The sequence below is a fragment of the Triticum urartu genome, chromosome 6 (genome assembly GCF_003073215.2).
Source record: "Triticum urartu cultivar G1812 chromosome 6, Tu2.1, whole genome shotgun sequence".
Classification (NCBI taxonomy): domain Eukaryota; kingdom Viridiplantae; phylum Streptophyta; class Magnoliopsida; order Poales; family Poaceae; genus Triticum; species Triticum urartu.
The window spans coordinates 87027143-87043729 of record NC_053027.1 but is presented as its reverse complement, the minus strand read 5'-3'; the positions used below and the strand labels follow the sequence as shown (position 1 = coordinate 87043729).

Sequence of the window (16587 nt, the reverse complement as noted above, 5' to 3'; positions counted from 1 at the left end):
TATAGCCACTTGGCAACCCGACCTGATTTGTCCGAAATGACCCTGGGTCACTAAGGAACTGACACGTGTTCCAACAGTCAGATTTCAAACTCACACGGCAACTTTACTTGGGCTACAAGCAAAGCTGACTTGTCCGACTCTGGACAAGATTCGCTCTCATAGTCTTCACTCGAAGACATAGGTTTTTGGTTAGGCATCACTTCAGTCAGTCTGACTGGTTCTCTTGGACCCCACTTAACAGTACGGTGGTTCCTATGACTCAACACAAAAGAAAAAGAACTACGAAAGATCTAAGTCTTCGAGCTCCATAGGCTTCATGTGGTGTCTTCTCTTGTCATAGTCTTCAATGTGAATATCTTCATATACCACCTTTGACTTCAATGTCTTCATACATTTTTAGGGGTCATCTCTGGTAGGAAAACCGAATCAATGAGGGACTTCTACCTGTGTTATCCTGCAATTCTCACAAACACATTAGTCCCTCAACTAGGTTTGTCATCAATGCTCCAAAACCAACTAGGGGTGGCACTAGATGCACTTACGATCTCCCCCTTTTTGGTGATTGATGACAAACTAGTTGAAGTTTTCAACGGGGAATATAATCTGTGAAATTGTAAAGGATAAGGAATTGTCTTCATAAGTTGCAAGGGCTCCCCCTGAAGATGTGCATATAGGTAATTTGCTTTTGGAATGCAAATGCACATGGCAGGTTGTACTTGTGGAGATCCACTTCAACTTATGATGACAATCCACTATGCATGTGAAAGTATATGAAGATAATGACATGCATAATGGAAAATGGACGTCTGAAGAATGATCTAAGTGCGGAATTTATCATCGCACATGCGGAATTTATCATCGCAAAACAAAGTGGTAGATAAGTAGCAGACGACCATCGAGTTTAAGTGTTACAACTCAAAGAACCAAATGTAGCAAAACGAGAGTTGTAAGCACGAAGCAAAATATAAAGCACCCGCCCATATGGACCCGCTTGAAGACTATCAACCTCATATGCTTCTCCCCCTTTGTCAGTAAGGACCAAAAAGGTTTGAATACATAGAGCATCTACTCGTTCCCATGCGGAGTAGGTGAAGTAGCAGGGTCGTTGGTGGTGTTTGGCGGTGCTGAAGAGCTTGGAGCAGAGTTGACGCGTGCTGAAGGAGGTGGTGGTGAAGTAGCATCATCTTCATCCTCGATAACTCTGGCAGTCACTGTTGCAGCAGATGAAGAGAACTTAGAGTCTTCAAGGGGTGGAGTTCCTAGCAGCACAGCTCTTCGAGGAGGTGTGGAGTCAAACTTGAATCGCTCAGTGAAGCCATCCTCTTGGAGATCATCTTCAGAACACATCATCGTTAGCCCTTTCCATGTACGGCGACAGGTTTCATGGGCAACGAAAGCATTCTTAGTGGCAAGATTGCGAATGCGATTAACTTCCACCAAGAGGCTTTTCATCTGACGCTTCAGCCAGTCATGATGCCTATCCTATTTCTGATGAAGAGCCACAAGAAGCTCTCGGTCGTTGAGAACACAAGTGCGCTTCTTGGGTCTTGGAGCAGTTGTACTATCAGTGGCTTCAGTAGACGCAGGGTGTGGTGCACGTGTAGTGCCAGCCAAAGGATACACCCGAGTGACTGCTTCAACTCCTTCAATGTTCTGTGAGAAACTCTGATGCTCTGCATTCTGAAGACTTAGAGGTTCCTTTGCAGGCTCAGGATAGATGGCTTCAATAGAGATATCCACATCAGGCAGAAAAATCCTATGATTGCGAGCAGATGGCTGATATGAGATATCAGAGTGAAGTTTAATTAGCCGCATTACCCATGGGCCGTAGAACTTCAAGCCAAACAGATCAGAGCCTGATGCAGCAAGTTGGCGGATGAATAAGTCCTGTGCATTGAAGCATTTTCCATGAAGAATATAGAAGACCAAAGTCTTCATTGCACCCTCAAGCTTGGCATTTGGAGAGTGCCCTTTGATGGGCCAGAGAGTTCGCCTGATGATGTGATAGATGGTTCGTGGCAGATACTCAAGGTCTTCAATGAAGAACTCTGTTGGATAAGCAGCATCTTGGGGCAATGGCTTCATCATGCTGAGCATCTGACTCATATCAGGTTCCGGCCTCTTAAAGATGCTCTCAATAGCTTCACTATGCAGCTGACAGCCATGCTCGTAGAGATCGCCATGAGTGGGCAAACCAGTGAGCTCAATGATGTCAAATGCATTGGCTTCGTGATGAACATTTCCGGTCATCCACTCCAGGACCCAAGTCTTCGGATCTCTGCTGTACCCGCGGATGTGAAGTGTGGCATAGAATTGGAGCAGCAGCTCTTCATTCCAATGCTCTTGGTCAGTAACGAACGGCAGCAGTCCAACTTCCTTGAAGCAATCCAAAGCTTCTTCCAGACAGGGCAGACTAGCTATGGCTTCAATGTCAAGGCGCTTGTGTGGGAAGATGCGACCTTGGTTGTAAAGAATGCATGAGTAATAGCTTCGCTGAGGATAGCTCCAGAACCGATCAGATGATATCCTTTCCCTTGAGTAGGGGTTCCTGGAGCTATCGAAGAATGTGTTGTCTGCCCTGAAGCCATAGATATTGAAGGAGCCAGGTGCTGATGCAGGACCTGGGAACCTTGGCAATCTTGGGATTGGCTTCTGTACCTGAGGTCTGTGCTCAACATGATAGTCGAACTGTGGACCGACAGCAGACTCAGGAACAGAAGTGACGGGATCAGTGGCTTCGCTGTCTTCTTTTTCCGTTGGGGAGGGCTCCACATTAGCTTCATTGGTGGTTGTGGCAGCCGCAAGATTTTCAAGCACGTTCTCCTTGAGAACCGCTTCTTGGTGGGACAGTGGAGTGGCAACTTGTGGGACTTCATCTTCCGCGGCTGATGCAGCCGGATTGTCTTCAGCAGAGACTTGAGGCCTTGGACCTTTGCGAAGCCTGCGCAACGCGGGCGATGCCTGTGGAGTTGGAGTGGGTTGGGCCTCATAGTCTTCTTCCTCTTGTGGGCGATCTGCCCATGAAGCATCCTGTGCAATTGGCGTCAGTGAACGACCAATGCTGATGAGTTCGCTGTTCTGAGGAAGGACTGCACCATCTTCTACATTGTCATGTTGACCAATGTCTTCAGCAGCGATGGGATCAGCTGCTGGAAAGTCTTCAGCTTCATGAGCCTCTGTGGAAGCAGGCTCAGGGATAGTCAGTTGGCGTTCATGGCGTTCAGCTTCAGGATAGACCATAGAAATGGGTTCAACTATCAAGGGCTCTGTGGGAGCTGCCCGATCTTTCTTGGTCTTCCTCTTCTTCTTGGAGGGGGCAGTTGGAGAGGCTTCAGAATGTTTCCTCTTCCTAGCTTCAGCCTCAGCAGTCCTTGTCTTCTTGAGCTCTGAAGCTGTTGACCGGCCTTTTGGCTTCAAGCCAGTCATTTTAGTTGGGAAGACAATAGCAACTGCTTCCTGCCTTGGTGCGTCAGGTTCAGCCGTAGCAGGCTTCTTCTTCTTCTTTGCGGCCATCGTAGGGTCGATGCCAGGACGCCCAAGGGCCTTGCGCTTCTCAGCTTCATTGTAGGCTTGCACACATCTGTCAGCCAGAGTCTTCATGCGCTCATGCGAACCCTGAGCTTCTGCACGTTTCTTTACAAAGGCTTCCTTGAGCTCGTGCATCATACTCTTGAAGTTCTTCACTTCCTGCACGCTGAGCTTGGCCATATGCTTCTTGAACTGAGCCTTTTCATAGTCAATCTTTTGCTTCAGTTCAACAATGCACTGGGCAATAGCGAGTTCTGAAGCAATGGCGCCTTGGAAGGCGACACTGAGGCCAATTGGTAGCTGCAGATCTTCAAAGCTGATGTTTGGCGTGTCAAACCACTCGTCAATGAAGTTGTGGATGATGGTCACATCAAAGAGAGGCAGATCATTGAAGATTTCTGCTTCTTCTTTGCTCTTGATGAGTTGCTCAAGAGCGTCATCTGCTAGATCTTCATCACTTGACAGATCAATGTCGTCATTGCGCAGAATGGCAGCAACAGTTAGCTCTTGTCCGGTGTGAGGCAGAGGCATCTTGACTTTCTGGGGCTTGGAGATGCGAGATAAGTCTTCGGACTCCACACTGTCTTCAGGAGGTGCAGTTGCCAGTGGCTTCGCCCTTGAGATATTTGGTGAGGGGGCAGGCTTTGAAGCTTTAGGCTTCTTCATCTTCTTTGTCTTCGGCGCTGCAGGAGCTTCTTCTGATTCAGCGTCAGCTGCAGGCTCATTCACTGTAGTCCCTTGAACTAAGATGCGGGTGATGAGGCCTTCAAGGTTGTGGAAAGGACCGATGACATTGGGTTCTGCATCTCGTGTGCCATCTGCCCTTGGTGCTGAGGGACCAGGGTTGAAGTCTAACCCCAAAGTCTTCTTGTTCTGCTTCGCTGAGTTCTAGGAAAACTGGAAGTTGCGCTTGAACAGATTGTCGTCACGACACCATAGTAGTGACGATGGGTGTGCATCAGCTGGTTGTGGCCCACGGACCATGCAGGGATAGAAGCCTTGAGCAATGGCTTCATCTCTAGACCTGGGTAGAAGATTCTTGTATTGGATGTCTCCCCACGGTCTCTTGATGGCATTTTTCTCAGCATATTCTTGGGTTACAAATCGGTATTTGAACCATTGTTCTGCCCAATATCTTCGAATCCATTGGATTCGGGTCTTGCGCTGATTGTAATCCTCTTCAGGATCTGTCTTGTACAGTTCTGAGAGTTCATCTGGCAGATCTCTGGATGTTTCTCCACGATGCTTTCTGCCACCCTTCCTTGCTGCTTTCTCTGAAGCCATAAACTTTAACTTGAAAGGCTTCAACACGTTCAAAGGCTTCAAAGGTTTTCGCTTGCTGGACCAACAGGAACTGGCTTCGGGAGAATTAATGTGATGCTGTAAGAATTCTGCAAATGAATGCAGACTATGAGAACCAAAGGATTCTCCCACGGACATGTACCTGTGACAGCATTAAGGTGCGAGGGAAGGGGAAGAGGTCATATGCATTCTCAGAAAATTTTGAAGATAAATCAGTTTAGAAGACATTGACCTCATTTTGCGAAGACATTCACTCATAGATAAGGAGTTGGTTCCAGATTTGTACGAATCCACAGATCAGTACAAGTGAGGAATCTAACTACTTTGTGAAGCATAAGTGAATATACTAGGCATGTTATGAGATGCAGTATGAGAGAGATCTAACTTGTGTGAATAGAAACTGCTTGTGGTAGAAAGTGACAAATCCATAGGATCAACGGTGCTGTAAAAAGTAAGTTTTATTTACCACACTAAGAACTGCTAGACGAAGTGGAAGATGAGGCCGAGCAGTTAAATCAGTACAAGTGAGGAATCTAACTACTTTGTGAAGCATAAGTGAATATACTAGGCATGTTATGAGATGCAGTATGAGAGAGATCTAACTTGTGTGAATAGAAACTGCTTGTGGTAGAAAGTGACAAATCCATAGGATCAACGGTGCTGTAAAAAGGAAGTTTTATTTACCACACTAAGAACTGCTAGACGAAGTGGAAGATGAGGCCGAGCAGTTCGATCTTCCGTGCCCTAACTTGGCGACCGAGGACACCTACGGCGACGGCGGAGAGGACGATTTCCGCGGTCGGCATGAAGACGGCGTCGGAGAGGTTGCGGCAGCGAAGCGCTTCGTCGCCGGCGTCGTCGAGGGCTAGCGGTGGCGCTAGGGTTCGTGCGAGAGTGGAAGAAGAGATAATGACCGCTGTGAAGTGTGTATTTATAGGTACATGGGCGGCACTGCGCTATTACACAGGTGCCCCTGGCGATTCGCATCTGAGGAGCACGTGGCCATTATACGGAATTTTGGGGTTTGTTCCACGTCCCACACACGTCTTGATTGTCGGGTGGTCGTTCCTACTTCTCCGGGTTTCATGTGGAGGAATGAGCATTGAAAACGTAATGGTTGTCTCTGTATCTTCTGCTAACAAGGATGCAGAGAAGACATTCGACAGTTTCAATAGAATGCATATGATTTGGAGAGATAGAATTTGAGATAGAAAGCATAGAGAGGTTAGGGTCCGATCACATTCACTTAGTTCAAAAGATTCAACAATGAAGACATAGCTATAAGTGAATGCTGTAGAGGACAGAACACTAATATATATATATATATATAATCAACATAGTGAAGATAATCATGAAGATATGTTGAGATCGAAGCCAAACCAAATGTGAAGACATTGCAAGGTAACGTCATGAGTGAAACACTTCAAAATAGAACATTTGGTGGTGGCATTACCCACCGTATAGGAAGTATTAGACCCAGACACGGCGCACAATTATCGTGGTGCTCCGAAGTCAAATTTCACATTAATGTATTCACACTTAGAATGTATGTCTTCATTGATTGAAGATATACTTTACTTCGTGTGTTGCACATCTAAGTCATCAATATGCATAAGGGTTAGGATGTGTGCCTGATCATAGGACATTTGAGGATTCCAGGATATTTAGCTCACACCGTAACTTGCAAAATCTCTTCTCATCCAAGGGCTTGGTGAAGATATCTGCCAATTGCTCTTCAGTGTTGACGTGTATGATATCAATATCTTCCTTCACAACATGATCTCTGAGAAAGTGATGACGAATTTCAATGTGCTTTGTCTTCGAGTGCTGAACTGGGTTGTTGGCGATCTTGATGGCGCTTTCATTGTCGCAGTAAAGTGGCACTTGCTTCAGATGAATGCCATAGTCCTTGAGTGTTTGCTTCATCCACAGAAGCTGAGCGCAGCAAGATCTAGCAACAATGTATTCAGATTCAGCAGTGGAGAGAGATAGACAGTTCTGCTTCTTTGAAGACCAACATACAAATGATCGTCCCAGAAAGTGACATGTGCCTGATGTAGACTTGCAATCAACTTTGTCACCAGCATAATTAGCATCCGAGAATCCAACCAGATCAAACTCTGAGCCCTTTGGATACCATAATCCTAGAGTTGGGGTGTGAGCCAAATATCGAAGAATTCGCTTCACAGCTAAGTGATGTGACTCCTTTGGTGCCGCTTGAAATCGAGCACACATGCAAACACTAAGCATAATATCTGGCCTAGATGCACATAGATAAAGTAAAGAACCAATCATGGAGCGGTATACCTTTTGATCGAACTCTTTACCATTGTCGTCGGGACCCAGATGATGTTTGGCTGGCATTGGTGTTGTGAAGCCTTTGCAGTCTTGCATACCGAACTTCTTCAGGCAATCTTTGAGATACTTCTCTTGAGATATGAAGATGTCGTTGCGTTGTTGTCGTATTTTAAGACCGAGGAAGAACTTCAGCTCTCCCATCATGGACATCTGATATTGCTCTTGCATCATATATCCAAACTCTTCACTGTACTTCTGATTGGTGCAACCGAAGATAATGTCATCCACATATATTTGGCACACAAACAGTTCACCATCATATGTCTTCGTGAAGAGATTGGGGTCTAGGGAACCAGGTATGAAGCCTTTGCTCTTCAGGAAGTATTTGAGTGTGTCATACCAGGCCCGAGGGGCTTGTTTGAGGCCATACAGTGCCTTGTTGAGCTTGTATACCATGTCAGGATGTTTTGGATCTTCAAAGCCAGGCGGTTGTGCAACATACATTTCTTCTTCAATCTTGCCATTGAGAAAAGCACTCTTCACATCCATTTGATATAGAAGTATGTTGTGATGATTTGCATAGGCCAGCAGTATGCGTATGGCTTCAAGTGTAGCCACAGGAGCAAATGTTTCATCGAAGTCAATGCCTTCCACTTGAGTATATCCTTGAGCAACGAGACGAGCTTTGTTTCTGACAACTTGACCATGCTCATCTTGCTTGTTGCGGTATATCCATTTGGTGCCTATTATATTGTGCTTCCATGGATCAGGACGCTTAACTAGTTCCCATACATTATTCAGCTCGAACTGTAGAAGCTCTTCTTGCATAGCTTGAATCCATTCAGGTTCCATGAAGGCTTCTTCAACTTTCTTGGGTTCTGTTAGTGAGACGAATGCGAAGTGTCCACAGAAATTTGCTAGCTGAGTTGCCCTTGAACGAGTGAGTGGACCGGGTGCATTGATGCTATCAATTATTCTTTCAATCTGCACTTCATTGGCAACGCGAGGATGTACAGGGCGAAGACTTTGCTCTTGCTGATCATTGTCGTTGTTAGAAGGAATGTCTTCAGGCTGAGCATTGTCTTCATGTTGATCAGGTGCTGAGATGATAAGTTCTTCTTCAGGATGAGCTTCAGAAGGTATAATTTCTCCAGTTCCCATTAGCTTGATTGATTCACTGGATGGAACTTCATCTAGCACATTTGGCAGTTGCTCTCTTTGTGAACCATTGGTCTCGTCGAACCGCACATCCACTGTTTCAACCACTTTGTAATGAAAGAGATTGAAGACTCTATAGGAGTGCGAATCCTTTCCATATCCAAGCATAAAACCCTCATGTGCTTTTGGTGCAAACTTTGAGGTGTGATGTGGGTCCTTGATCCAGCACCTTGCGCCAAATACTCTGAAGTAACTGACATTTGGCTTCTTGCCAGTAAGGAGCTCATAAGATGTCTTGTTCAGAAGCTTGTGAAGATAAACACAATTGATTGTATGGCATGCAGTATCAATGGCTTCAGGCCAGAATTTTCTTGGGGTCTTGTATTCATCTAGCATCGTTCTGGCCATCTCAATGAGTGTTCTGTTCTTGCGTTCGACGACGCCATTCTGCTGTGGCGTGTACGGGGCTGAGAATTCATGTGTGATGCCCAAGGTATCAAGATATGTATCAAGGCCAGTGTTCTTGAATTCAGTGCCATTGTCACTTCTGATGTGCTTTATCTTGGCGCCATAATTGTTCATAGCTCGATTGGCGAAACGTCTGAAGACATCCTGCACTTCAGTCTTGTAAAGGATTATGTGCACCCAAGTGTATCTAGAGTAATCATCAACAATAACGAAGCCATAGAGGCATGCAGTAGTAGTAAGAGTTGAGTAATGAGTGGGACCGAAAAGATCCATGTGAAGCAGTTCGAAGGGTCGAGTAGTGGTCATGATTGTCTTCGAAGGATGTTTGGCCCTCGTCATCTTCCCTGCTTCACAGGCACCGCATAAGTGGTCTTTCTTGAACTTGACGCCCTCGATGCCTATGACATGCTTCTTCTTCGCCAGGGTGTGGAGGTTCCTCATGCCAGCATGCCCAAGCCTCCGATGCCAGAGCCAGCATTCTGAAGCTTTTGCTAGAAGACATATGGCAAGCTGTGGTCCTGCTGAGAAATCTACTACGTACAGATCATCTTTTCGATACCCTTCAAACACTAGAGACTTGTCAGATTCCATTAGTACAAGGCAACGATATTTTCCAAATATTACAATCATGTTCAAATCGCAAAGCATTGAGACAGACATTAAGTTGAAGCCAAGGGATTCAACAAGTATGAATTTGTCCATGTGTTGATCCCTTGAGATTGCAACTCTACCTAGACCCAATACCTTACTTTTACCAGTGTCAGCAAATGTGATGTGGCTCTTGTCGGATGGACATAAGGTTGAGTCCATAAGAAGACTTCTTTTGCCAGTCATGTGATTTGTACACCCACTATCAATAATCCATTCTGAAGACGCTGGTGTCGTACCCTACAGTGCAGTTAGGGGGATAGGCTTCACCAAGAGCATTGTGAAGCAAAAACATTTGACGAACCAATGGGTTATGAAAGCTTAGATCCAGATTAGGACTAATAGGGAGAGTAGCAAGCGATTCAGGAACGAAGTACATAGTAAGACCATTCGGGCATTTGATCTTGCGCCCTACAAGATGTTTAAGGTCCCTAGCAATGGCGTCAGACGATTTTGGTTTTCTGCTGGAGACATTTCCCTTGGCACCGCGTGCCATGAAGCAGTAGGTAGAAGCGGAGTAGTCCTTGTCATTTGCATCAGTGTCGGTGACGAGGTCATTGTCTTCAGTATTGAAGATGGACTTGGCAACATATGCTGTAGCCAGACTTGCGACGCCTGAATCGGACTCCTCCTCAGACTCCACCTCCGCCTCCTCAGAAGCGGACTCCTCCTCCGAGTCCATTTCCTTGCCAACAAACGCACGTGCCTTGCCAGATGAGCTCTTCTTGTGTGATGAAGACTTTGAGGAAGACTTGGACGAAGACTTTGAGTATTTCTTCTTCTTCTTGTCGTCAGAGTCATATTCCTTGCTCTTCTTCTTCTTTTTGTTCTCACTGTCCCACTGTGGACACTCAGAGATGAAGTGGCCAGGTTTCTTGCACTTGTGACATGTTTTCTTCTTGTAGTCGTGAGCAGAAGCTTCATCCTTCCTTGAGCTTGATCGGGAAGACTTTCTGAAGCCTTTCTTCTTGGTGAATTTTTGGAACTTCTTCACAAGCATAGCAAGTTCCCTTCCAATGTCTTCAGGATCATCAGAACTGCTGTCAGATTCTTCTTCAGATGAGGATACAGCTTTTGCCTTCAAGGCACGAGTTCGCCCATAGTTTGGACCGTAGATATCTCTTTTCTCAGAAAGCTGAAACTCATGTGTATTGAGCCTCTCAAGTATGTCAGATGGATCGAGTGTCTTGAAACCATGACGTTCTTGAATCATCAGGGCTAGGATGTCAAACGAACTATCAATTGATCTCAGTAGTGTCTTGACGACTTCATGTTTGGTGATCTCAGTAGCACCGAGGGCTTGAAGCTCATTTGTGATGTCAGTGAGTCGGTCAAAAGTGTGCTGGACATTCTCATTGTCATTTCGCTTGAAGCGGTTGAAGAGGTTGCGAAGGACACTGATTCTCTGATCTCTCTGGGTTGAGATGCCTTCATTGACCTTGGAGAGCCAGTCCCAGACCAGATTAGATGTCTTCAAAGCACTCACACGGCCATACTGTCCTTTGGTCAGGTGACCACAGATGATATTCTTGGCAGTAGAGTCCAGTTGAACAAATTTCTTGACGTCAGTAGCAGTGACACCTTCTCCAGCCTTGGGAACGCCGTTTTCGACGACATACCATAGGTCGACATCAATGGCTTCAAGATGCATGCACATCTTATTCTTCTAGTAGGGATATTCAGTTCCATCGAAGACAGGGCACGCAGCGGAGACTTTAATTATCCCTGCAGTCGACATAGCTAAAACTCCAGGTGGTTAAACCGAATCACACAGAACAAGGAAGCACCTTGCTCTGATACCAATTGAAAGTGCGTTATATCGACTAGAGGGGGGGTGAATAGGCGATTTTTATGAAAGTCTTCAAAACGTGGAAGTTATGAAGACAAACAATAGAAATAAACCTATTACCATGCAGCGGAAGGTAGACTACACTAGGCAAGCCATAGTCAAGTATTCAATGAAGTGAAAGCACAATGACTTAATAGCAGCAATGTAGTAAGGATCATGTAGGAAGATATTATGAAGCCATACAGAACATGCAGTCACTCAGTGAAGACAAAAGATAGTGCAAACATACAATGACTTCACAAGGAGCAACAGTAAGTAAAGGGAAGGGAAGATGAAACCAGTGACTCGTTGAAGACAATGATTTGTTGGACCAGTTCCAGTTGCTGTGACAACTGTACGTCTGGTTGGGGCGGCTAGGTATTTAAACCTTAGGACACACAGTCCCGGACACCCAGTCCTGAACACGCAGCTCAGGACACCCAGTCCTCACCGTAATCCCCTTGAGCTAAGGTCACACAGACCTCGCCCAATCACTCTGGTAAGTCTTCAAGGTAGACTCCCAAACCTTCACAGACTTTGTTCACCGGCAATCCACAATGTCTCTTGGATGCTCAGAACGCGACGCCTAACCGGCTGGAGGATGCACAGTCCTCAAGTGTAATAAGTATTCAGATCACACAGACAAGAAGACTTAAGTGATGCCCAATTCTCTCTGGCTCTGGGTGGTTAGGGCTTTATCCTCGCAAGGAATTCTCTCTCAAAGGCTTCGAGGTGGGGTTTGCTCTCAAACCGAACAAAAGCCGTTCTCTCAATCTGAGCAGCCCAACCGTTATGGTTGGGGGTGGGCTATTTATAGCCACTTGGCAACCCGACTGATTTTTTCCGAAATGACCCTGGTCAACTAAGGAACTGACACGTGTTCCAACAGTCAAGATTTCAAACTCACAACGGCAACTTTACTTGGGCTAAGCAAAGCTGACTTGTCCGACTCTGACAAGATTCGCTCTCATAGTCCTTCACTCGAAGACATAGGGTTTTTGGTTAGGCATCACTTCAGTCAGTCTGACTGGTTCTCTTGGACCCCACTTAACAGTACGGTGGTTCCTATGACTCAACACAAAAGAAAAAGAACTACGAAAGATCTAAGTCTTCGAGCTCCATAGGCTTCATGTGGTGTCTTCTCTTGTCATAGTCTTCAATGTGAATATCTTCATATACCACCTTTGACTTCAATGTCTTCATACATTTTTAGGGGTCATCTCTGGTAGGAAAACCGAATCAATGAGGGACTTCTACCTGTGTTATCCTGCAATTCTCACAAACACATTAGTCCCTCAACTAGGTTGTCATCAATGCTCCAAAACCAACTAGGGGTGGCACTAGATGCACTTACAATGATCTCCATCATCGTGTCTGCATGAAGTTGTCTCATCAACTATTACTTCTACTACTATGGCTAACGGTTAGCAATAAAGCAAAGTAATTACATGACGTTTATGTTGACACGCAGGTCATAAATAAATTAAGACAACTCCTATGGCTCCTGCCGGTTGTCATACTCATCGACATGCAAGTCGTGATTCCTATTACAAGAACATGATCAATCTCATACATCACATATATTATTCATCACATCCTTTTGGCCATATCACATCACACGACATATGCTGCAAAAACAAGTTAGACATCCTCTAATTGTTGTTGCAAGTTTTACATGGCTGCTATAAGTTTCTAGCAAGAACATTTCTTACCTATGCCAAAACCACAACGTGATATGCCAATTTCTATTTACCCTTCATAAGGACCCTTTTCATCGAATACGATCCGACTAAAGTGGGAGAGACAGACACCCGCTAGCCACCTTATGCAACTAGTGCATGTTAGTCGGTGGAACCAGTCTCACGTAAGCGTACGTGTAAGGTCGGTCCGGGCCGCTTCAAACCACGATGCCACCGAATCAAGATAAGACTACTAACGGCAAGTAAATTGACAAAATCAACGCCCACAACAACTTGTGTTCTACTCGTGCATAGAAACTACGCATAGACCTAGCTCATGATGCCACTGTTGGGAAACGTAGCAGAAATTTAAAAAATTTCTACGCATCACCAAGATCAATCTATGGAGTCATCTAGCAACGAGGGGAAGAGTAGTGCATCTACATACCCTTATAGATGGCGAGCGGAAGCGTTCAAGAGAACGGGGTTGATGGAGTCGTACTCGTCGTGATTCAAATCACCGATGACCGAGCGCCGAACGGACGGCACCTCCGCGTTCAACACACGTACGGTTGGGAGAGACGTCTCCTCCTTCTTGATCCAGCAAAGGGAGAGAAGAGGTTGATGGAGATCCAGCAGCACGACGGCGTGGTGGTGGAAGCAGCGGGATTTCGGCAGGGCTTCGCCAAGCACCAATGAGAGGGAGATGTCACGGAGGGAGAGGAAGGCGCCAGGGACTTGGGTGCGGCTGCCCTCCCTCCTCTTCACTATATATAGGGGCCAGGGGGGCGCCGGCCCCTCTAGATCCCATCTAGATGGGGGGGGCGGCCAAGGGGGTGGCTTGGCCCCCAAGCCAAGTGGAGGCGCCCCCACCCCTAGGGTTTCTAACCCTAGACGCAGGGGGAGACCCAAGGTAGCCCCACCCGGTGGACCCCCGGGACCCTTCCGGTGGTCCCGGTACAATGCCGGTGACCCCCAAAACTTTCCCGGTGGCCGAAACTGGTCTTCCTATATATAAATCTTTACCTCCGGACCATTCCGGAACTCCTCGTGACGTCCGAGATCTCATCTGGGACTCCGAACAACTTTCGAGTTACCGCATACTAATATCTCTACAACCCTAGCATCACCGAACCTTAAGTGTGTAGACCCTACGGGTTCGGGAACCATGCAGACATGACCGAGACAACTCTCCGGCCAATAACCAACAGCGGGATCTTGATACCCATGTTGGCTCCCACATATTCCACGATGATCTCATCGGATGAACCAGATGTCGAGGATTCAATCAATCCCGTATTCAATTCCCTTTGTCAATCGGTACGTTACTTGCCCGAGATTCGATCGTCGGTATCCCAATACCTCGTTCAATCTAGTTACCGGCAAGTCACTTTACTCGTGCCGTAATGAATGATCCCGTGACCAACTACTTAGTCACACTGAGCTCATATGATGATGCATTATCGAGTGGGCCCAGAGATACCTCTCTGTCATACGGAGTGACAAATCCCAGTCTCGATTCATGCCAACCCAACAGACACTTTCGGAGATACCTGTAGTGCACCTTTATAGTCACCCAGTTACGTTGTGACGTTTGGTACACCCAAAGCACTCCTATGGTATCCGGGAGTTGCACAATCTCATGGTCTAAGGAAATGATACTTGACATTCAGAAAAGCTCTAGCAGACGAACTACACGATCTTGTGCTATGCTTAGGATTAGGTCTTGTCCATCACATCATTCTCCTAATGATGTGATCTCGTTATCAATGACATCCAATGTCCATGGTCAAGAAACCGTAACCATCTATTGATCAACAAGCTAGTCAACTAGAGGCTTACTAGGGACATGTTGTGGTCTATGTATTCACACATGTATTACGATTTCCGGGTAACACAATTATAGCATGAACAATAGACAATTATCATGAACAAGGAAATATAATAATAACCATTTTATTATTGCCTCTAGGGCATATTTCCAACATTCACTACATCCATCTCCCTCCCCCCTCTCTCCTCGGCGTAGAACCCTAGCGGCGGATCTCCAGAGACGACTAAATCGTAGACCAAAAAGGCACACAACACACGAAGAGCTAAATTATACTCGGAAGCAAGACCCACCGCCTTGAGATTGCCATGCCTCAAAAGGAAAAGCGCGGAAGTGGTGACACAGCTGGAGTTGACCGCCAAATTGACACCGCCGGTGAGCACGGTGGCGCCAATCTTTGTGGCATTCCGGCAAGCACCCTGCCCACGCTGCCAAGTGTGTACTTCTCCTCCTCGACATTCACCGTAGCTCGGACAACCCCGACCTCCCTCCCCACCGTTGCATTCTCCCGCTCAACACCTCCTACCACATGACCGCTTCCGTCGTGGTCTTCCATCTCCAATGTTGTTGGCGGGCTGTAGAAGAGATCGGGTTTCGGGCTTCCGCCATCGCCTTGGAGAGAGGGCGGGGTGCAGCAGCGGCGGCGCTGGGATGTACCACGGTGAAGCACGACGCGGTGGTGGAGATAGGGAGGGGGGAGATGGGCGATGGCGGCGGCCGTAGCGGCCGTGGTGGACGGAGTGGTTTGGGCTTGCGGGAGGGAGCGAGGAGGTGGAGAACGTGTGGGTTCTTTGGGCGAGGGGTCGGGGGAGATTGGATCATGGGACGAGTGTTCGTGGGGTCATGGTTGTTTTATTTTTCCTTTTTTTCTCACTACTTTTTCTGACGTGGGGTGGAAAGGAGCGATCGAGGCGGGGCAGCGAACGAGGTCGAACCATCACGACGTTCGATCCTCCTTTAATAATAGAGATTATACATATAATAAAATAACTTATCTAAAAAATATTCAATTAATTCTTAGAAATATGCACGTATTTTAAAAAAATCCTATAAATAAAATAGTATTTCTGATTATAAAAATGTTTGTGTAATTTAGAATAATATAAATCTCTACTATTAAAGGGCAATCTACCGTCGTCGTGATGGTTCGACCGCAATCCCCACCCTCGACTGCATCCCTCTACTATTAAAGGGCAATCTACCGTCGTCGTGATGGTTCTGACCGCAATCCCCACCCTCGACTGCATCCCGTCGCTAACTCGGCCCATGAACGAGATCCATCGCCAAACTCAGCCCACGATCACGCACCAGCCGAAGAAAAACAGTTAGGACTCAATCCACGAACGACGTCCACTCCATGCATTGACCAAAAAACAAACCACGTCCATGCCAAACAAAACAAAACGCCCGAGCCAAACCAAACCAAAAAAACAAGTGCGAGAGCTCCATCGAGCCCTGAACGCACGTCGCCACAAACGCCAGTTACTCCTCTCGCTGGACCCATAGTCGCCATCCGGCCACATCCGCCGGAACCAGTCCGGCCACATCGTTCTCACGGCAGGAACCAGTCCGGACACATCATACTCACGGCAGGTGTGTTAGGTGTGCGAGCTGCAGCCTTTGCTGCCACCGGACCAGCAACCTCTGCTCCCGTCTTATGGTGTTGCTGCCCAGGGCCGCCGGCACCAGCCACCTCCGCACGCCGGCTGTTGCTGCACCCATCTCCTGACGTCGCAGGTACATCCTCCTGCCACCATCTTCACAGTTCCCTAGGTTAACTATCGTCAGCTGGTTCCTACAAATAAAATGCATAACTCAACCTTAAAGGACTGACAAAGCATGCAGGA

The 16587-nt window shown here is 46.7% G+C and overlaps 1 pseudogene; it reads right to left on the bottom strand.

The window, feature by feature from the left end:
* LOC125516590 overlaps window positions 1-16287 on the bottom strand; it is a 49885-nt pseudogene extending 33598 nt beyond the window's left edge.
* Window positions 16288-16587: the final 300 nt, after the last annotated feature.